Genomic DNA, 22,564 nt, shown 5'->3' on the forward strand with positions numbered 1-22,564 from the left:
CCAACCGGTTAGCATACCTAACCAACAATGTAGCGTACAAGGTCAACCAAGCTTTAATGTTTCGCCGCCTGCACGTATAGCGTCAGCTCCAACAAATAGTAACGCACAGCAACAAGGAAATAACTACGTACAGAAAACACATCATTTTAACTCGTATCGCAACGCGCCGTATAGAAATCACTATCATGACAGACGTAAAAATAATTAGCACAATTTTCAGCGTACATTTAATAACAGTCGGTCTTACCAGCAGCAAGAACATCAGCAACAACATATTATCATGAATGAACCAGACAGTAGATATCATCCCGAACGTAATAAGTCAGGAAGAAATAACAGAACAGTACAAATAGTGGAAATGCCACAGCATCCTCCTGAAAATAATAGCGCATCAGATAGAATTTGACTAGATACAAGTACAGGTTGCATCTTCCAGCAACGTAAGGAATACTTCAGATACACAGAATCTTGTTCACGAAAATGTTATTTGAAACAAGCCTTGTTGAATGCACCACTTTTATCGCACCCAGATCTTACCAGAAATTTTTCCATTGCCACCGACAGTTCTAACACCGCTGTAGGCGTACATATTTTTCAGGAAATTGAAGATGATGGTTGTACAGTAATTAAAAACATCGCTTTTGCAAGTCGCATTCTGTCACTTGCTGAACGCAATTATTCTGTTACAGAACTTGAAACATTATGTGTTGTATGGGCTTTTACGAGATTTCGGCATTTTCTTTATGGAAGACACTACCGTTTACACAGATCATAGAGCGATACAATTTTTACTTTCGGCTAAATTTACACACGACAGATTAAGTAGATGGAAACTTTATTTGCTGGAATTTAATTTTACAATTGTTCACATTCCCGGTACACAAAATATTGTAGCAGACGCACTATCCCGTTCTCTCAGCAACAATCAGCAAGACATCGCAACCAACTTCTGCAAAACAAATTTCAGCGTCATGTACATTCAACAAGTTGCATTTGAAAATTTCATTTCGTCGTCATTACAAGACATAGCACACGAGCAGAGTAAAGACAACGTGTGGAAAGAAATTAAACACCTTTGGCAAGATAGGAATAATGTTACCATTAGAAACCATTACACTGTATGCAATAATATTCTGTTTCGCCGCTCTCATCCTGACAGCAACAATTGGTTATTCTGCATTCCTGACGAACTTGTTAACAAATTAATCTGGTATACTCATTTAAGTTACGCACATTACGGAGCCAGAAAATGTTTTCTTATACTGAGACAGAACTGTTATTTTGCCAACATGGAGAAACGTATACGACGAGTTTTAGCGTCATGTAAAATCTGCCAGAAAGCTAAATCAGACACGACTTCACATGTTCCTCCGTTACATCCCATTGTACCTGTTAAATTGAGACATATGGCCGCTGTAGACATTTTTGGTCCGATTCCCAGAACTAATAGAGGTTTTTGCTACATCTTTGTCGCTGTTGAACTCAGTTCAAAATTTGTTACCTTCACTCCGTTACGCAAAGCTACTGCTAAAACTGTTTCGAAAGCATTTGTAAAACATTTTTTATTTCATGTAGGGCATGTGTTGAAAGTAATTTCCGACAATGGATCACAGTTTCGATCTGCTATATGGACACGTATGTTGCGAGTTAGAAACATTTCTCCGATCTATATATCCAGGTACCATGCTTCTTCGAACCCTTGTGAACGATTAATGAAAGAAATTGGTAAACTGTGTAGAATATACTGCCATAAAAAACATATTGATTGGGACACATACATTCATTCCAGGATGTAATTAATTCCATACCAAATGAATCTACTATGCTATCTCCGTCTATTATACTGAAAAATGTTGAACCACCTAACAAAATTAAAGAATTAGTAACCTTTCCTACATCTCGTCGACTACGATACCATGAAATAATTGACATTGCGCTGAACAACATCAAACGTGCCGCAGAGCGCCGGAGAAGACAGCAAAAACAGGTTTGTACACGCCGTGACTTTCACATTGGACAGAAAATATTAGTACGTACACACTATTTATCCAACAGAGGAAAGAGTAGATGCAGTATATTTGAGCTTCTATACGCAGGTCCATATCGAATTCGCAGCATTCCTCACCCCAATGTAGTACACATCGAAACTTTGAGAACCAGAAAAACCAAAGGGAACCACCACGTCTCCAACATCAAACCTTTTATTGAATGAACATACTTTATGATTTATCACACTGTAATGCCATTTCCTAATTTTTTTATGACCACTTATGCAATTATATTCACATGAACACTTACTGATGATTATCGTATTGCTTCTTGGCAAGTGCCCAGTAAGGTAAGGTTAGCAGGTCGCTTTTCTTGTCGTTACACATCAGACCGTGCACATTTTTCCAGATAAACTTACGTATCTTATGAATAATTATGGAATTCTATATAGTGACATATTAATTTTATTAAATTCTCTCTCCATTAAAGTCTACAATTCTCGCCTCTATTAACTACACAACATACAAGCTGAACACAAAGAAGGTCACATTTCTTGTCATTATATATCAGACCGTGCATATTTTCCATTTTTCATGTATGTATGATTGTTTTCCTGTTTTGTTTGTATGCACTATGAAATATTTAAGATATAACAAACACCAGTTGACTTTGACATTTTTGCCTTATGATAGCTCAACATCGTGACTATTTTACATTTTTTTTTTTTTTTTTTGCTGCTACATTGTGATACTCTGTGTACATTTTTTGCACCTGCACACTATCTATTTTTTTGACATATTACGTTTTCTGTCATGCTATGCTGTATGCTCAATTATGTTACTATAAACCAGTTTTTATTTAGTGGGTATATGATTTAAATGCAAGACATTAATCTTTGTTCATCATTTTCAGAAAGCAATAACGTGTAAAAGAAATAAAATTAAACAGAAATGGGAATTTCACCTTCGGAATGAACGAAAGAAGATGCAATACCTCGTGACGAAGAGTAAATAGATCAGAATTAACAAGCATTAACAAGAATATACTATACACATCGTAGAATAGCAGTCTTAACTAATTTTTTCTTTCAGAATACGAGGCGATTGATGCAGGCTGTCAGACAGAACTACACATCTTAGTTTTAGTGATGAAATATGCTAGAAATAAGGAATAGTTGCATAATGAATAATGAAGTGACTTTTTTGCAGATGATAATGAATGGTGATGAATAATGATGAGGAATATGCTAATATGGATAATGAAGTTTTTCTTTACAGGTGATGATAATAATGGAGTTATGATGATATGGATAATGAAGTTTTTCTTTGCAGATGAGGATAATGTTGAAGTTTATGTATTTATGCTATGTAGTTATTTAAGTATTTGTTGCAGTTCGTTTTGACAGTATGTCTTATGTCGCATGGTATGATGACTGAAGGTTTTGGAAAGGACAGCTAGAGAACATATATATTTTTTACACATTTCACTACCTGTTAATTCGAAGTTCACTACTTTTCAGCATAAAATGCGTTTCTTCTTTCAGTTTAATAATTCATTTTTGTATTTTTTGCAGGAGAAATTGTTCATGAAATTAATGTGCTATAAGCAGTTGGTCATTAAACCTGTGCCATTTATGAATGTGATCACATATACTCTATTTGTTTCATAACCTTGCTACAGCTGACTCATGACGAATGACGTTACACATCTTCATTTGCAGCAATAACTCAAAAGCAAATATTGTTATGCCCCAGTAATTAATTATCGATCTCAACGCAATGCAATGCTAGCACAAAAGAAAGGAGAGTTCTGAGTAATTCTGAGTAATGTTTCTAGTCACAGACGTTGAATAATAGTTACAGTATGTTACATTTCCAATATGTCCTATGTCACTGGAATGATCAGTTCTGAGTAATATGTCATTTGAATGATGAATTCTGAGTAATACTGAATAATGTTTTCTAGTCACAGACCTTGAATAATAGTTATAGTATGTTACATTTTCAATATGTCCTATGTCACTGGAATGATCAGTTCTGAGTAATACTGAATGATGCTTTGTAATAATGCATAAATACTATGCCCATAATTTCTGTAAATAATATTTTGTTATACTCTATAAATGCTATGCCAATAATTGACTCTCATTTTGAATGGTAACTTCTGAATAATACTGAATAATGTTTTGTAAAACTATATGAATACCTTGTAACTGGCCAATGAGTGCCAATAATTATTTTTTAATATGTCGTATGTCACTTGAATGATGAAAAATGTTTTGTACTATTCAATACTTGCTATATGTTTTGTAACTGGCCAATGAGTGCCAATGTTCTCTGTAAACAGATAATTTATGAACATTATTCTGTAATACTTCATACATGGTACAGAAATGTTCAGTAACTGGGCGATGAGTACCACCAATTACTCAAATCAGTTGTTAGACTAGTGTAATTCTCAATGAAGACTAGTATGTGACTTAATGTCCTTCACCTTCTGACCTAATTACCAGAAATTACTGCAATATCCGTTTGTCCTGTCTATCCTCATGATCATGGAGCACTATATTTGGTTTTTGCACTAATTCTACGTTGGTGTACTTTACAAGAACGTGGTGTTGACACGACATGCTGTCCACCACCTTGAGCGATGGAGATGTTATTATGGTCCCACTGTTTGGTGTACCTAATGTACTACCAAAAGGATAACATGGAATATTATTACGACATTTCAGTGTCTTGGCTACACTGATTAATACTTCAAGGAAAAGAACTTCAGATTGTCTCACTTGGTGTTGTGCTTCTGTAGAAAGATATGGACTTTCAATGCAGCTGCGTGCAACCTACAGTGCTACAACCATGACGCAATCCTTCCCATTCCTTTCCTAGTTATTGTAAAATGGTAAACACTTATACAATTCGTTTAAATTCTTGTAAAATGATAAAGACTTATACAGTGCGTGTGCACTTTATTTCACTCCATGATATGTTATGTAAAAATGCTAAAGACTTCTATAGTGCGTGTGCACTTTATTTCACTCCTTGATATGTTTATTTGTTGTAAAAATGCTAAAGAGTTTTACAGTGCGTGTGCACTTTATGCCATTTGTTAATATGATTTGTACTCATTATGTATACATTTTGTGATTTCCTGGTATGTTCTGTACTACAGTGCGTGTGCACTTTTGTCATTTTGTTAACATGATTTGTATTCATTGCATATACATTTTGTGATTTGCTGATATGTTGTGAATTACAGTGCGTGTGCACTTTTGTCATTTGTTAATATGATTTGTACTCATTATGTTCTGTACTCTGTGCATGTGCACTATATTTTATTTCATGTTCTGCATATATACACTCCTGGAAATTGAAATAAGAACACCGTGAATTCATTGTCCCAGGAAGGGGAAACTTTATTGACACATTCCTGGGGTCAGATACATCACATCATCACACTGACAGAACCACAGGCACATAGACACAGGCAACAGAGCATGCACAATGTCGGCACTAGTACAGTGTATATCCACCTTTCGCAGCAATGCAGGCTGCTATTCTCCCATGGAGACGATCGTAGAGATGCTGGATGTAGTCCTGTGGAACGGCTTGCCATGCCATTTCCACCTGGCGCCTCAGTTGGACCAGCGTTCGTGCCGGACGTGCAGACCGCGTGAGACGACGCTTCATCCAGTCCCAAACATGCACAATGGGGGACAAATCCGGAGATCTTGCTGGCCAGGGTAGTTGACTTACACTTTCTAGAGCACGTTGGGTGGCACGGGATACATGCGGACGTGCATTGTCCTGTTGGAACAGCAAGTTCCCTTGCCGGTCTAGGAATGGTAGAACGATGGGTTCGATGACGGTTTGGATGTACCGTGCACTATTCAGTGTCCCCTCGACGATCACCAGTGGTGTACGGCCAGTGTAGGAGATCGCTCCCCACACCATGATGCCGGGTGTTGGCCCTGTGTGCCTCGGTCGTATGCAGTCCTGATTGTGGCGCTCACCTGCACGGCGCCAAACACGCATACGACCATCATTGGCACCAAGGCAGAAGCGACTCTCATCGCTGAAGACGACACGTCTCCATTCATCCCTCCATTCACGCCTGTCGCGACACCACTGGAGGCGGGCTGCACGATGTTGGGGCGTGAGCGGAAGACGGCCTAACGGTGTGCGGGACCGTAGCCCAGCTTCATGGAGACGGTTGCGAATGGTCCTCGCCGATACCCCAGGAGCAACAGTGTCCCTAATTTGCTGGGAAGTGGCGGTGCGGTCCCCTACGGCACTGCGTAGGATCCTACGGTCTTGGCGTGCATCCGTGCGTCGCTGCGGTCCGGTCCCAGGTCGACGGGCACGTGCACCTTCCGCCGACCACTGGCGACAACATCGATGTACTGTGGAGGCCTCACGCCCCACGTGTTGAGCAATTCTGCGGTACGTCCACCCGACCTCCCGCATGCCCACTATACGCCCTCGCTCAAAGTCCGTCAACTGCACATACGGTTCACGTCCACGCTGTCGCGGCATGCTACCAGTGTTAAAGACTGCGATGGAGCTCCGTATGCCACGGCAAACTGGCTGACACTGACGGCGGCGGTGCACAAATGCTGCGCAGCTAGCGCCATTCGACGGCCAACACCGCGGTTCCTGGTGTGTCCGCTGTGCCGTGCGTGTGATCATTGCTTGTACAGCCCTCTCGCAGTGTCCGGAGCAAGTATGATGGGTCTGACACACCGGTGTCAATGTGTTCTTTTTTCCTATTCTGTGATTGTAAACTTAGTTAATTAAGAAAAATTTGTTGCTCATGGGAAGTCCAATTGATTCACCATCGCTGCCAAATTTTTGCCCCCCCCCCCCCCCCCCCAGTGGAGGGTTATGTAAGACGTATGCGTTTCCGGCGATGGGCGAGGCATGACAGAGTCTCTGACCAGAGAGTAGTATGTCGTTAGTTGTTGCTTGTCGCGAGTCGGCTGTAGTCTTCTGTCCGTGCTAGTAAGCAGTAGTCTTGAGTCTGCGGGAGTCGGCGCGTGTCGGCTGTCTGCTCTGCTCGGGACTCTGGTCAGGACTCTGCAGGATGGGTATTATTGTAGAAGGTAAAGAAGCAGCCTTGCGCATATCTAGTAATGTATATTAATTGTCATTTAATTTGTTCCAAAAAAATGCCCCAATAATAATTTTTACAATATAAAGTAACTTTATTAAAGAAAAGCATTCATTTCAATTTAAAGAATATTTCCAATGCATGATCATTCCTTCCAAGAATCAAACAAAAATATACGCCATCATTGCACGAAGCTGTGTCAATAAATTTCTACATAAGAGCAGATATATTTGCAGTTTTTTTTTTTGAGGTAAGAATTTTTGCTTTTTTATTCAGAATACAGGGCCGAAGGGCAGCGCTGCTGTCCTCATAAAATTTACCAGGTTACTAATTTTTTATTATTATTTGCGGATTTACGAATTGAATTTTGAGGTTACATTAAATGTGAATGTATTTTTGCACACAGATTATAAATGGGAGCTAATTTTGTTCAGAGGTTACAATACTTTAGAAATTGATTTAATTATTAATTTTGTGGGGAGTTTACGCTTGGTTCATGGTCCATTTTCATTAATATTATTGTGTGGGGAGGTTACAGGTTGCAGTAAGTACTGGGAGATGAAGAAGCCTGCACAGGATAGAGTAACATGGAGAGCTGCATCAAACCAGTCTCTGGACTGAAGACCACAACAACAACATCACGTTTGGAACGAGTTATCAAGGCCCATGGAGGACCCTGCGCCTACTAGGCAACAGGACACATGCTGAAACGAGGTGACTCAATGGCTAATCATTTTCGCAGAACATACCGATGTATATTTTCTCTGAATACGAACGTTCTACATTTAGTCGTTCAAGCTGTGTTTTCTGAACATGGGCGCACATGAAAATATGCTCTGACTTTTTTTTTAGTTTATAAAACTATTAAATATATGAAGAGCACAAATTGCTCAACTTAGTTGATTGAGTAGCTCAATAATACGCTATTTACTCAAAAGTATATGGACACCTATTAATGAATGTTAACATGTGTGTATCCACCATTCGTCTTTACAACAGCTTGGACTCTACTGGAGACCGATTCAATAACATGTCAGAATATCTGTGGAGGAATGGCAAACTACTCTTTCTCGAGAGCCGAAACTAGAGGAGGTAGTGATAATAATGATGATGATGATGATTGGTTTGTGGGCGCTCAACTGCGCCGTCATCAGCGCCCGTACAAATTCCCAATTTTTACACAGTCCAATCTAGCCACTGTCAGGAATGACGGTGATGCTGAAATGATGAGGACAACACTTGGTTCAAATGGTTCAAATGACTCTGAGCACTATGGGACTTAACAGCTATGGTCATCAGTCCCCTAGAACTTAGAACTACTTAAACCTAACTAACCTAAGGACATCACACAACACCCAGTCATCACGAGGCAGAGAAAATCCCTGACCCCGCCGGGAATCGAATCCGGGAACCCGGGCGTGGGAAGCGAGAACGCTACCGCACGACCACGAGCTGCGGACAACACTAACATCCAGTCCCCGCGCAGAGAAAATCCTCAACCCTGCCGGGAATCGAAACCGGGACCCCATCTACATCTACATATATACTCCGCTAGCCACCAAGTGTTGTGTGGCGGACGGCACAATTCGCGCCAAAATCATATTTCCCTCCCTCTTTTCCACTCACGGATCGCGCGAGGGAAAAACGACTGTCTGAACGCCTCAGTGCGAGCTCTTATTTCCCTTATCTTTGAATGGTATCCATTGCACATTTTAAAGTTTGTGGTAATAATATATGCTCTACATCCTCGGTGAAGATCGGATTTCGAAATTTAGTGAGTAGCCCCTTCTGTTTAGCGCGCCGTCTATCTGCAAGTTTGTCCCACTTCAAACTTTCTATGAGATTTGTAACGCTCTCGCGATGGCTAAAGGTACCAGTCACGATTCTTGCCGCTCTTCTCTGGACCTTCTCAATCTCTTGAATTATACCCAACTGGTAAGGGTCCCATACAGACGAACAACACTCCAAGACTGGACGAACTAACGCATTGTAAGCTACTTCCTTTGTTGAAGGACTGCATCGCTTCAGGATTCTACCAATAAACCGCGATCTAGAGTTCGCCTTACCCGTTACTTGTGTATGATCATTCCATTTGATATCATTTCGAATGGTCACACCCAGATACTTGACGGACGTTACCGCTTCCAAAGACTGAGCATTTATTTTTTACTCGTAAATTAATGGGGTTTTTTGCCTTGTTATGCGCAGTAGTTTACACTTACTAATATTGAGAGATAATTGCCAGTCATTACAGATTGGCTCTGAGCACTATGGGACTTAACTTCTGAGATCATCAGTCCCCTAGAACTTAGAATTACTTAAACCTAACTAACATAAGGACATCACACACATCAGTGCCCGAGGCAGGATTCGAACCTGCGGCCGTAGCGGTCGCGCGGTTCCAGACTGTAGCGCCCAAAACCGCTCGGCCACTCCGGCCGGCTCCAGTCATTACACCAGGCATTTATTTTCTGCAAATCCTCATTGATTTGTTCACAACTTTCATGTGACACTAATTTCCTGTAGACTACAGCATCATCGGCAAACAGTCTCAGGCCGCTGCCAATACCATCAACCAGACCGTATGTGTAAATCGTAAAAAGCAACGGAACTATTACGCTGCCCCGGGGCACACCTGAAGTTACGCTTGTATCTGTTGAAGTCACCCCGTTCAAGACGACACACTGCTCCCTGTGTGTCAGAAAATTTTCTATCCAACGGTATATGTCATCAGATAGACCGTAAGCGCGCACTTTTTGGAGCAAGCGACAGTGCGGAACTAAATGGTTCAAATGGCTCTGAGCACTATGGGACTCAACTGCTGAGGTCATTAGTCCCCTAGAACTTAGAACTAGTTAAACCTAACTAACCTAAGGACATCACAAACATCCATGCCCGAGGCAGGATTCGAACCTGCGACCGTAGCGGTCTTGCGGTTCCAGACTGCAGCGCCTTTAACCGCACGGCCACTTCGGCCGGCAGTGCGGAACTGAGTCGAACGCCTTTCGAAAGTCGAGAAATATGGCATCGACCTCGGAGGCAGTATCTAGAGCCTGTTGTATATCATGGCACAGAGGGCCAACTGTGTCTCGCATGACCGGTGCTTCCTAAAACCGTGCTGGTTTCTGCAGATGAGCTTCTCAGAGTCTAGAAAAGTCATTATGTCTGAACACAAAGTATGTTCCAAGATCTATGTTCCATGATACAGAGGCAGCAATGCTAGCCACTGAACCACGAGCTGCGGACGAGAGAGAAAGTAGTGATGTTAAATGCTGAGGTATGAAGCGAAGTCGATATTCTAATTCGCCCCAAAAGTGTTCCATTAGGTTCAGGGCGGGATTCTGGGCAGGCCAATCCACTTCAAGAACGTTATTGTCCACCAACAGTTGCCTGGCAGATGCTGCTTTACGACAGGGTGCACTGTCATGCTGTTAAAAACAATTGATCCCTCTTAAGTGTCCTTCTATTCTACCCAGTACACAGTGTTGTGAAATGTAATGTTCGCATTTAGCGTTTTCTTAATCGCAGTAAGGGGCCAAACACTAACCTCGAAAACCACACCCAGACCGTAACACCACCTTCTCCATGCTTCGCTGTTGGCACTACACAAGTCGGCAGGTAACGTTCTCCAGGCAGTCGCCAAACCCAAACCCTTCCGTCGGGTTGCCACAGGGTATAGCGCACTTCATTACTTCAAATCACTCGTTTCCAGTCATCCACTGTCCAGTGGCGTCACTGTTTACTCCAACTTCAAGCGTCGGTTAGCACTGACTACAAAAATGTCTGGCTTATTAGGAGAAGCTCGACCATTGCAACTCATTCCTTTTAAGTCCTTACGCACAGTCACTGTGCTAGCTGGATTGCCGGTAGCACTTTCGAGCTGACGAGTGATTCCTTTTGCTGATTTTATGCGATTTTTTACAACCACCTTCCTTAACGCTCGAAGGCGCCGCCTGCCTGTCAATACATGTGGACTGTCTGGTCTTGGTTTAGTTGTGGTTGTTTCTTCGCGTCTCTACTTTACAATCACAAAGCCCATAGTCGACCTGGGCAACTTCAGAAGGGTTGAAATGTTCCTAATGGCACTGTTTCTCAGGTGACACCCAATGACTAATTCACGTCCGAACTCTGCTGACCGACCCATTCTGCTGTTACTGTACCTCTATTGACAACACAGTACTCCTCGCGTGCCTTCCGTTTGACATAAGGCTGTCCGGATACTTTTGAACACTTTTCTTCCACTTCAAGTTTTCATCAGTATGTACACACTACAATAGGTCACGATCTGCCACATTTATTGACACTTGTTAATAAGCTACACTAATTGTTGGTGTAATTGTAATTGCTGTGTAGAACTAAATGTAGTATGTTTGTAAAAGATAAGCTGCGAGAGAGTGGAGCTAAAACAACCTTTGGTTAGCTTTTGAAGATTCACTAAAAGCTTTTCTCCCGTAAGCTGCTCTCGCTTTATAAGAATTTCGTACTGCGATACTGACCGTCGTACATGAGGAAGTGGTTCATTCATTTACACCCAGTAGATGGCAGAGCGAGAGCAAAGCTATTACAGGAAGTGTATCTGCAGTTGCGAATACAGGCAACCTCCAACTGTAGAACTGAATGACGATATTGAAAATTTGTACCGGAATGGGACTCGAATCCGGATTTCTCGCTTACCGCGAGTGGTTGGCGTAACAATTCGCCGCGCGGGGTATCCGTGCTGTCTTAGGCGCCTTGCCACGGTTCGCCGAACGTAATTTAGTACTCTTGCACACTTTTTAGTAGCGTTTTAATGTGCAGATTCCGCCGGAGCTTCTCACTGAAAGGTAGGCAACATACAGAATGAATCTTCCACCGCGCAGTCTCGAAGCATCCTGGCAGACAAACCGTGTGCCGGAGCGAGGCTCCAATCCGGAACATTGACTTCCTCGGGCAATACACTTACCCACTGAGCTATCCAGAAGCGGCTAACTACCTGCCCTCGCAACCTTACTTCCACTAATACCTTTCTCCTACCTTCCAAATTTCGCACAGGAGCAGCGATACTGGGGAAGATCGGCTGTGAGAGCAGGTCCACAGTTGTACTTGAATAGGTCACTTGGTAAGAGCACTGCCCGCGGAAGTCAAATTTCCGGGTTCGAGTCCCGGCCTGGCACAGAGTTTTCATCTTCCAGGAAGTTCAGGTAACCGAAGTGTTTGTCCACTGTATGGACATGAAAGTTATACTACCGTAATTTCAGAGTGCGAAAGCCATGGAGTTACTCCCCAGTAAATAGAGCTACTGAAGATATGTTGTCTAAGACGTTTCGAACTATCAAGTACTTCGTTCACCTGGTAGCAATAGCGAGACCTCATTGCTGCTGTGCTATACTACATTTTGAGATATGATTGTTGAGTCGGCACCATCGTGTGGTTTGGTTTTCTATACAATCAGGTCAATTCATTTGAAACATTTCTTGAACATATTTTGATTTTATTTACTTATCCTCACGGTAAGTATATCTTACACTGTGAGCTAAATAGGTATTATGAGAAACGTATCCTATCTGCGATAACCCACTCGTTAAAGACTAATAGTTGCATATTACTGAAGCTCTCGTAACAGCGGCGTTGCTATCGCCAGACCTATTGATCCAGCAGGCCCGCAGGCGGAGTGCGAAGGAGCTAGAAAACACAGAACAACTAGAAGCTAGTATCTGAGCAGTAATCGATGTTTGTGCACGTCACAATCTGAATCGTTGATCAACTCAACCAGATAACTGGCACTGACGACTGGAGGAGGAGCTTCTAGTTTTCCACTAACCTTGCACCTGTTCTGGATAGCAGGCCGCGGTGGTCTCGCGGTTCTAGGCGCGCAGTCCGGAACCGCGCGACTGCTACGGTCGCAGGTTCGAATCCTGCCTCGGGCATGGTTATGTGTTAGTTAGGTTTAACTAGTTCTAAGTTCTAGGGGATTGATGACCTAAGTGTTAAGTCCCATAGTGCTCAGAGCCATTTTTTTTTGTTCTGGATATACTTCAGTTTCTAGGCGTTATCGCTTCAATTAAAAGAAGTATATTCGGTGGCACCGTTTTTACAGTCATGATATCATTTCATTAGTACAAATACACTCAATTATATCATAATACAATACAAATAACAAGACTGATACACTACTCAGTGACGTAATCGCTATCTTTGTCAATGACTGCCTGCCGTCGTTGAGATATGAGATTTATGCTTCTCCTGTAGAACTACTGCGGATTAGAATTGAAAAAATATGTTATCCAGTTACTAAGAGATGCTTCATCATGAAACGCTTGTCGCTGAATGTTATTGGAGAGAGACTGGAAAAGATGATAATCAGAAGGGGAAAAGGGGACCCACATTTCGTCATTCCGTGGCAAGGGGGACACCCCTCCCCCCCCCCCCCCCCCACTATCTATCAGAGAAATGAAAAACCCGGCCGGGGTGGCCGAGCGGTTCTAGGCGCTTCAGTCTTGAATCGTGCGACCGTTACGTTCGCAGGTTCGAATTCTGCCTCGGGCATGGATGTGTGTGATGTCCTTAGGTTAGTTAGGTTTAAGTAGTTCTAAGTTCTAGGGGACTGATGACCTCAGAAGTTAAGTCCCATGGTGCTCAGAGCCATTTGAAACGAAAAATTAGGTATTACGCAGGTTTTAAACGGGATCGGAACTGGAACTTTTTATGGCTACTTACAAGTCACCATTTGTCTTCCAAAATATTAAAAATACTCCATACTCCATGTCTTGTCGCCCCCCCCCCTGCATACTATTCATATGGCCGCCCATGGAAGAGACTAAGCCTGGTGAATATAGAGGGTGACGAAGCGGTTCCCAAAGTTCAGCAGTCGCATCTCCGGTGATTCTGGCTGCAAGTGGGAGTGCATTAATGTCAAGTACCAACGCAGGTTTACTCGGTGTTTTGTTTTCAATGGCATCAGCGACTTGTCTTAGCAGTTCAGTATAAGCAGCTTTTACCGTTTTATTTTTTGGTAGCAGTTCATAATGAAGAATGCCAGTTTGGTTCCACCAAGCGGACAATTTGATCATCTGAGGATATGCACAATCCTTCGCACTGGGCGTTGTTTTTTTAGATGGGCTGAGACATTCTTTCCTCCTCTTTAAGTTCAAATACTGACGCTATTTCTCGTTACCTGTTGCTATATTCCCAATGAATGGCGTTGGTTACGGCAACCCAAACGGCAAAGAGCCAGTAACATGAACATTTGGTTATTTGCATATCTTTGTTGGTGTCACTTAACACGTGTGTTAAATAAACAGCCAATTTTTGCACCTTACCCAATGGATGTAAATGACTCACAATGGTTGTCCGGTCGCGTTCCATAATTTGTGCCAATTCTCGCGTTGCTTGTCGAGGATTATTGTGAACCAACTGGTTTTGGCAGTTTTCACCAAAAAGAGGTCTTCCAGAAGGTGGCTCATCACACAAGTCAAATTTTTCTTGTCGGAAACGAAAAGAAACACGTTCGTGCAGTTCTTTCAGCAAATGCTTCATCCCCGTACACATCACAAATTCTTCTCATTACTTATGTAGCACTAGAATAGTGTGGGTAGAGGTTATACTTGACAATCGGACTAAAATTGGATCGTTTTACCGACCCTCCGACTCAGAAGATATAGTTGCTGAAAAGTTCAAAGACAATTTGAGTCTCATTTCAAATAGTACCTATTTAAAAAAAGTTGATAAAAATGCTCTTAACGCCGTTGTAAGAGACAGTCTTCACTCCTTCCGATCTGGCCATGTGAGGGTAGAAAAGTCGTGGAATGATTTCAAAGAGATAGTATCGACAGCAATTGAGAGATGTATACCACTTAAATACAGATATAGGCGGTGGTGACTTCAATCTACCCTCGATATGCTGGAAAAATTACACGTTTAAAGTCGGCGGCAGGCATAAAAGTCATCCGAAATTGTACTGAATGCTTTCTCAGGAAATTATTTTGAACAATTAGTTCATGAGCCCACTCGAAGCGTAAATGGTTGGGAAAGCATACTTGACCTCTTAGCAACAAATAACCCTGGACAAATAGTGAGTATCGTGACGAATACGGGGATTAGCGGATCACAAGGCAGTTGCCGCTAGGATGAATGCTGCAACACCTACAACCATCAAAAAGAAACGCAAAGTCTATCTATTTTAAAAAAGTTGATAAAAATGCTCTTAACGCCGTTGTAAGAGACAGTCTTCACTCCTTCCGATCTGGCCATGTGAGGGTAGAAAAGTTGTGGAATGATTTCAAAGAGATAGTATCGACAGCAATTGAGAGATGTATACCACTTAAATTAATAAGTGATGGTACTGATCCCCCATGGTACACAAACGGGTCAGATCGCTGTTGCAGAAGCAGCGAAAAAAAGCATGCCAAATTTAAAATAACGCAAAATCCCGAAGACTGGCAAAGTTTTACAGAAGTTCGAAATATAGCGCATACTTCAATGCGAGATGCTTTTAATAATTTCCACAACGAGACTCTGTCTCGAAATCTGGCAGGAAACCCAAAGAGATTCTGGTCATACATAGATCACACCAGTGACAAGTCGCAATCAACACCTTCAGTGCGCAATAACAACGGTGAAGTCACTGAGGACAGTGCTACTAAAACAGAATTATTAAACACCGTTTTCCGAAACTCCCACACCAAAGAAAAGGAAGTAAATATTCCTGAATTCCAATCAAAAACAACTGCCATGATGAGAAACATAGAAGTAGATATCCTTGGTATCGCAAAGCAGCTTAAATCACTTAATAAAGGCAAGGCTTCTGGTCCAGATTGTATACCAGTCAGGTTCCTCTCAGGGTATGCTGATACAATAGCTCCACATTTAGCAATTATATACAACCGTTCGCTCACAGGAAGATCCGTACCTAAAAACTGGAAAATTGCTCAAGTCACACTAATACCCAAAAAGGGAAATAGGAGTAATCCTCTGAATTACAGGCCCATATCACTAACGTCGATTTGCAGTAGGATTTTGGAACATATACCGTGTTCGAACGTTACGAATTACCTCGAAGAAAACCATTTATTGACACATAGCACGGATTCAGAAAACATCGTTCTTGTGAAACACAACTAGCTCTTTATATTCATGATGTAATGAGTTATATCGACAGGGGATGTAAAATTGATTCCATATTGTTAGATTTCCAGAAGGCTTTCGACACCGTCCCTCACAAGTGTCTTCTAACCAAACTGCGTACCTAGGAAATATCGCCTCAGTTGTGCGATTGAATTCGTGATTTCCCGTCAGAAAGGTCGCAGTTCGTAGTAATAGACGGAAAGTCATCGAGTAAAACAGAAATAATATCCGGCGTTCCCACGGAAGTATTATAGGCCCTTTATTGTTCCTGATCTATATTAACGATATACTGTAGGAGACAGTCTCAGATTGTTTGCACATGATGCTGTCATTTACCGTCTTGTAAAGTTACCAGATGACCAAAATGAATTACAAAATGATTTAGATAAGATATCTGTATGTTGCGAAAAGTGGCAATTGACCCTGAATAAAGAAAAGTGTGAAGTTATTCACATGAGTACTAAACGAAATCCACTAAATTTCGATTACGCGATAAGTCACACAAATTTGAATGCTGTAAATTCAACTAAATACTTAGGGATTACAATTACAAATAACCTACATTGGAACGATCACATAGATAATGTTGTGGGTAGAGCAAACCAAAACTGCGATTCATCGGCAGAACACTTACAACGTGCAACAGGTCTACTAAAGAGACTGCTTACACCCCGCTTGTCCGCCCTATTCTGGAGTATTGCTGTGCGGTGTGGGGTCCGCACCAGTTAGGAGTGACGGATGCCATCGAGAAAGTACAAAGAAGGGAGGTTCGTTTTATACTAACGCGAAATAGGGGAGATAGTGCCACAGACATGATACGTGAATTAGAGTGGCAATCATTAAAACAAAGGCGTTTTTGGTTGCGACAGGATCTTCTCATGAAATTTCAATCACCAGTTTTCTCCTCCGATTGCGGATACATTCTGTTGGCACCCACCTACATAGGGAGAAATGATCATCACGATAAAATAAGAGCAATCAGGGGTCGCACCGAAAAATTTAAGTGCTCGTTTTTTTCGCGCTCCGTTCGAGAGTGGAACCGTAGAGAGACAGCTTGAAGGTGGTTCATTGAACCCTCTACCATGCACTTTATTGTGAATAACGAAGTAATCATGTAGATGTAGATGTAGATCCTCGATTGAAATCGAAGAGTTGTCATTTACGTTGCCATCACTCAACAATATAAGTAGGAAACTGCTACCTTTCTTCAGACTGGGCAGTTATCGCTGAAACAAACGGTTTTCAATTATATCGGTCGTTTACTTGCCATTTTAACTTGACTGTTAAAACCGCTCAAAATAACCGGTTTCTGAAATTACCGATTTTCGGTGTTTTGTTCCTATTATTTCCTGTAACAAAGGTAGAAATTGAAGATATAATGAAAAATTTTGACCCACCCAGTTTCAGGAAACATAGATTCAAAATATTAAATTAAATAGAGAATTAAAAGAAAATGTAGTCCGTCCACTGTTTGCTGCTTTTCTCGAAGTGGCTGAATACTACAAAAAATTACCCGTACTCTCCTATTGAATCCAGTTCTTTGAAACACTGCTCAAAAATCATGTTGGATTCGTGGATCGTACTACTGTTCAGGAATTACTAATAGCCACTTACCCGTTTACGAGAGCTAAACGCAGATAAGGGCATGTTGTGTGGACATCGGCGGCAGATCAGCTACCTTCTATTTTGATTGTATAGTATGAATGAACTGTTGTTAAGTTTTTTATTTATTACTGTTACCATAATTTCCTTTCTCTTTTACTATATCATAGAAATGACAGACAAATCTTTAATCTTTTAAAGGAAATGAAGTATTGTACTTCACTGCTACGTCACTTCGTAAAAGTATCTCCAGACTAGGGTTGCTGCCATTCCGCCATACAACTTATGTCCGGTAAACACAGCAAGAAACTACCGTATAGACCACCAGGCGGGGACAAGTCTTGCAAACCGCACGTACAACAGCATCTTAAGCCAAGACACACGGCAACAGGGACATTATTGGCTCAGCAATGCTGTACCAAGTCTTATGCCATGTTTCTATTTGTCTTCCTAGTTTCGATAATAAAGCAGTATTTCAAATCAACGCAAATTTTGCAAATGAAAATTACTCCTTTTTTTTAAATGTTTATTTAGAAACGTAACATTATAGCACTTTTATTTTCAAGTCAGAAACATACAAATTTACAGTAGCCATACACATCAATATATATATATATATATATATATATATATATATATATATATATATATATATATATATATATATATATATATTGTATTTATATTACATGTGCCCAGTACTTTGCAACCTCCAAGGCGTTTGGAGTGGCTTGCAGGAGATCAATCTTCGTGCAGGATGTAGGGCACAAAAGGCACTGGAGCATGTGGCTTGTGGTTTGTTCTTGTCCACAATCACAGGATGTATCCTTCTGTTATGAAGCCCCATCTCTTCGGGTTGTCTCTGGATCGTCCAACTCCTGATCGTAATCGGTTTAAAGATTTCCACACCAGCCAGCTCTCGTTGTGTCCAGGTGGTAGTTCTTCAGCTTCTGGCGTCTGCAGGTGAGGCGTCGACTTCTTCCGTAACTCCAGCCTTGCCTTCTCTGGTGAAATGGTGAGCTTCTCGGGTGTTGTCAGGAAGCTCTTTCGCGATCTCAGCCGTTGCTGTGGTGGATTTATGCCCGTGCAGTGGATGGCCACTGTCCTGCTCCACTTTCAGTCTCTCCTTGTTGGCAGCCACTGTTCTGCGTACCCATGGTGGCGCTATTCCAGCCAGGCAGTAGAGCTTGTCAGTTGGTGTAGCTCTTAAGCAACCTGTGATCAACCTGCAGGTTTCGGTGAGAGCAATGTCTACTTGTCTGGCATGAGATGACCTGTACCAGTCTGAAGAAGCATATTCGGCAGTAGAAAATGCACAGTGCCATTGCAGAACAGCGAGTAGTTTGGGGATGTGATCCCCACTGTGTCCCCACTAGTTTGCGAATTAAGTTGTTTCGAGCGGAGATTTTCATTTTGGTATTCTTTCAGTGAGTTTTGAATGTCAGAGTTCTATGGAGAGTGACTCCCAAGTATTTACGTTCGTGATGATGCTGGAGTTGGATGCCTGACCATGCAATATGTAGCTCACGATTAGCTTCCCTGTTCCTTAGATGAAAGGCACACACTTTTGTCTTCGAAGGGTTTGGTCTGAGTTGGTTCCGATTGTAGTAGCTTGACAGTGTTCTAAGTGCTGTTGTCAGGTTTCTTTCCACTCTTTCAAAGCATGAGCTCTGCGTAGCAAGGGCTACGTCATCTGCATATAAGAATTTCCTTGTGTCTGGGGTCAATGGCCGGTCGTTGGTATAAATGTTGAAGAGAAGTGGAGCCAAGACGCTTCCCTGATGTAGACCATAGCACTGCTGCTATGGGTTATTGATACTTAGTTTTCTTTATTCGGCCATTAGCAATAAATAAAAAATACCTGTTATAACCGAGACCAAACAAATACCGAAAAATACAGGTTGATCAGAACTAAAATAGCGCTATCGATTTTAAATGGTCAGTTTTTCCCATCCCTAGACTGATCTGCGATTTCCTTCTAAGGACCTACAATATATTTTGGCTTAGATATGAACCTACTCATTTACGTATTCTGTAAAGAATGTGGTAGGGATACCGTCATCCTCTGGCGCCTTGTTCAAGTCTATCAATTTCAGTCGTTTCTGCCACTGATACTAATATGTATATACATGCTACTCAACTTTACAGTGGTGCGAGAATTATGGTAACATATGTCACCGGGATTAAGCATTTCTGATATTTTTTCAATCCTTAGCTTCAGGTCTGTTGTCATCCAAGTGTGTCAGAACACCAATTTTGATGCCATTTCCGATGAATTAACGAAACAAAACAATTCTAATTTTTATGATTAGTAACGGGAACATCTAGTTTTTTGGCATCATTTTTTTTTACCTCTACATTAAGGTATCTGTTGGTTAAATTTCGAATCGGACATCCTTGAGAAATTACACTGAGGTGACAAAAAGTCATGGTATAGCAATATGCACATATACAGATGGCGCTAGTACCGCGCACACGAGGAGGTGTAAAAGAGCTGTGCATTGGCGGAGCTATCATTTGTTCGCAGTTCAATCATGTAAACAGATTTCCGACGTGATTATCGCCGCACGACGGTAATTAACAGACTTTGAACGGGATAGGTAATTGGAGCTAGACGCATGGGACATTCCATTGCGGAAAAGCGTTAGGGAATTCAATACTGTCCGCAGCTCGTAGTCGTGCGGTAGCGTTCTTGCTTCCCACGTCCGGGTTCCCGGGTTCGATTCCCGGCGGGGTCAGGGATTTTCCCTGCCTCGTGATGACTGGGTGTTGTGTGATGTCCTTAGGTTAGTTAGGTTTAAGTAGTTCTAAGTTCTAGGGGACTGATGACCATAGATGTTAAGTCCCATAGTGCTCAGAGCCATTTGAACCATTTTTTGAATTCAATACTCCGAGATTCACAGCGTCAAGAATGTGCCGAGAATACCAAATTTCAGGCATTACCTCTCACCATAGACACCACAGTGGCCGGCGGCTTACCCTTACAGACTGGGAGCAGTGGCCTTTGTAGAGAGTTATCAGTGTTAACACACAAGCGACACTGCGTGAAATAACAGCAGAAATCAATGTGGGACATACGATGGACGTGTCCGCGAGGACAGTGTGACGACATTTAGCGTAATGGGCTGTGGCAGCAGACGACCGATGCGAGTCCTTTGCTAACAGCACGATATCCCTTGCAGCGCCTCTCCTGGGCTCGTGGCGATGTTGATTGGACATTAGAAGAGTGGAAAACCGTGATTTGGTCAGATGAGTCCCGATCTCTGTTGGTAAGAGCTAATGATAGAGTTCGACTGTGGCGCAGACCCCACGAAGCTATGGGCACAAGTTGTCAATATGGCTCTGTACTAGCTGGTGGTAGCTCCATAATGGCGTGGGCTGTGTTTACGTGGAATCGACTGGGTTCTCGGTTATGTTTGACTGCTTGGAGACCATTTGTAACCATTCATAGACTTCATGTTCCCAAACAAAGAAGGATTTTTTTAGGGATGACAATGCGCCATATCACTGGGCCACAATAGTTCGTGATTGGTCTGAAAAACATTCTGCATTGATTTGGCCACCCAGATCAACTGACATGAATCCTATCGAACATTTATGAGACATAATCGAGAGGTCAGTTCGGGCACAAAACCATGCACCGGAAACATATTCGCTGTCATGGACGGCTATTGTGGCAGCGTGGCTCCTTTCTGCATGGGTCTTCCAACGACTTGTTGAGTCCATGCCACGTCGTGTCGCTGCACTACGTGTGACAAAAGTGGCCCGACACGATATTAGGACGTATCCCAAGACTTTTGTCACTTCAGTGTTTATTTTACCGTAATGCAGGACGATCGATAGTCCCGATTAATACGGAAACGAATGGGTTGCGACGTCGCGATTTATTTCATATTGTGATTCATTTCTTGAAGGTGGAAATGAGATTATGCCGGTCAGTCGTACGTTCGTTTCCCTAAGTCGCAGTGCAGGGCGGGCGTGCTTGGCACGGCGCAACAGTCCCTAGCGACACGGCCGCTCGATACGAGACGACTATTGACCATCCCATCACATATCCCTGCACGTCCACACAAAGAGAGACCACATTCATTTTCCCGATACAAATCCAGCTAGGGGGTGGAGCGGGGGGGGGGGGGGGGGGGGGAAAGGTCACACACACACACGCATCTACTCAATCTTCAGATATTCTCCGCAAAACGTCAGGCATAGCAAGGATACTTCGATTCAATATTTTACTGCTTTTCCGTCTCATTTTATTCTCGTATTCATCGAGAGAAAAATTAATTCCTATATGCTTGTGTAAACGTCCTAATCTCTTGTTATATTATTCTGGTAATTCGTACGTGAGATTAACGGTGCAAACAGCAGTGTTGTTGGAGCAGGTTTTATTTGTATACAGGTTCCCCAACTTTACCCAGCAGCATACCGCGAGAACAACGACACGTTTCTTCCAGAGATTCCCACTTAACGTTTCCCGAGTATCATTGCTACATTTTTTGTATGAACTACCGACCTGTTAGAATCCATGCAGCGCCTTTCTGGATTCTTCCGGCGTATGTTGTCACACATCCTCGATAAGGAGTCCAAACGCTAGAGCAATACCCCAGAATTGATCGCAGTAGCATCTTGTACGCCGTTTATACAAATTTAACGCCCTTTCCAAGAAGTTTTTCAACACATTTCTTCTGTTCGCTTTGCCTACTAGAAATTTTACCTATCCGTCCCATTCCATATCGCTTCTTAGTATTACCATTGAATAAAT

General features: G+C 42.2%; 1 protein-coding gene across 1 annotated transcript in view; it reads left to right on the top strand.

The window, feature by feature from the left end:
* LOC126260869 (phospholipase ABHD3) overlaps window positions 1-22,564 on the top strand; it is a 548,197-nt gene that overhangs the window by 239,824 nt on the left and 285,809 nt on the right. The gene's annotated exons all lie outside the window — the stretch shown is intronic.

This window comes from Schistocerca nitens, chromosome 1 (genome assembly GCF_023898315.1).
Source record: "Schistocerca nitens isolate TAMUIC-IGC-003100 chromosome 1, iqSchNite1.1, whole genome shotgun sequence".
In the NCBI taxonomy this organism is placed as follows: domain Eukaryota; kingdom Metazoa; phylum Arthropoda; class Insecta; order Orthoptera; family Acrididae; genus Schistocerca; species Schistocerca nitens.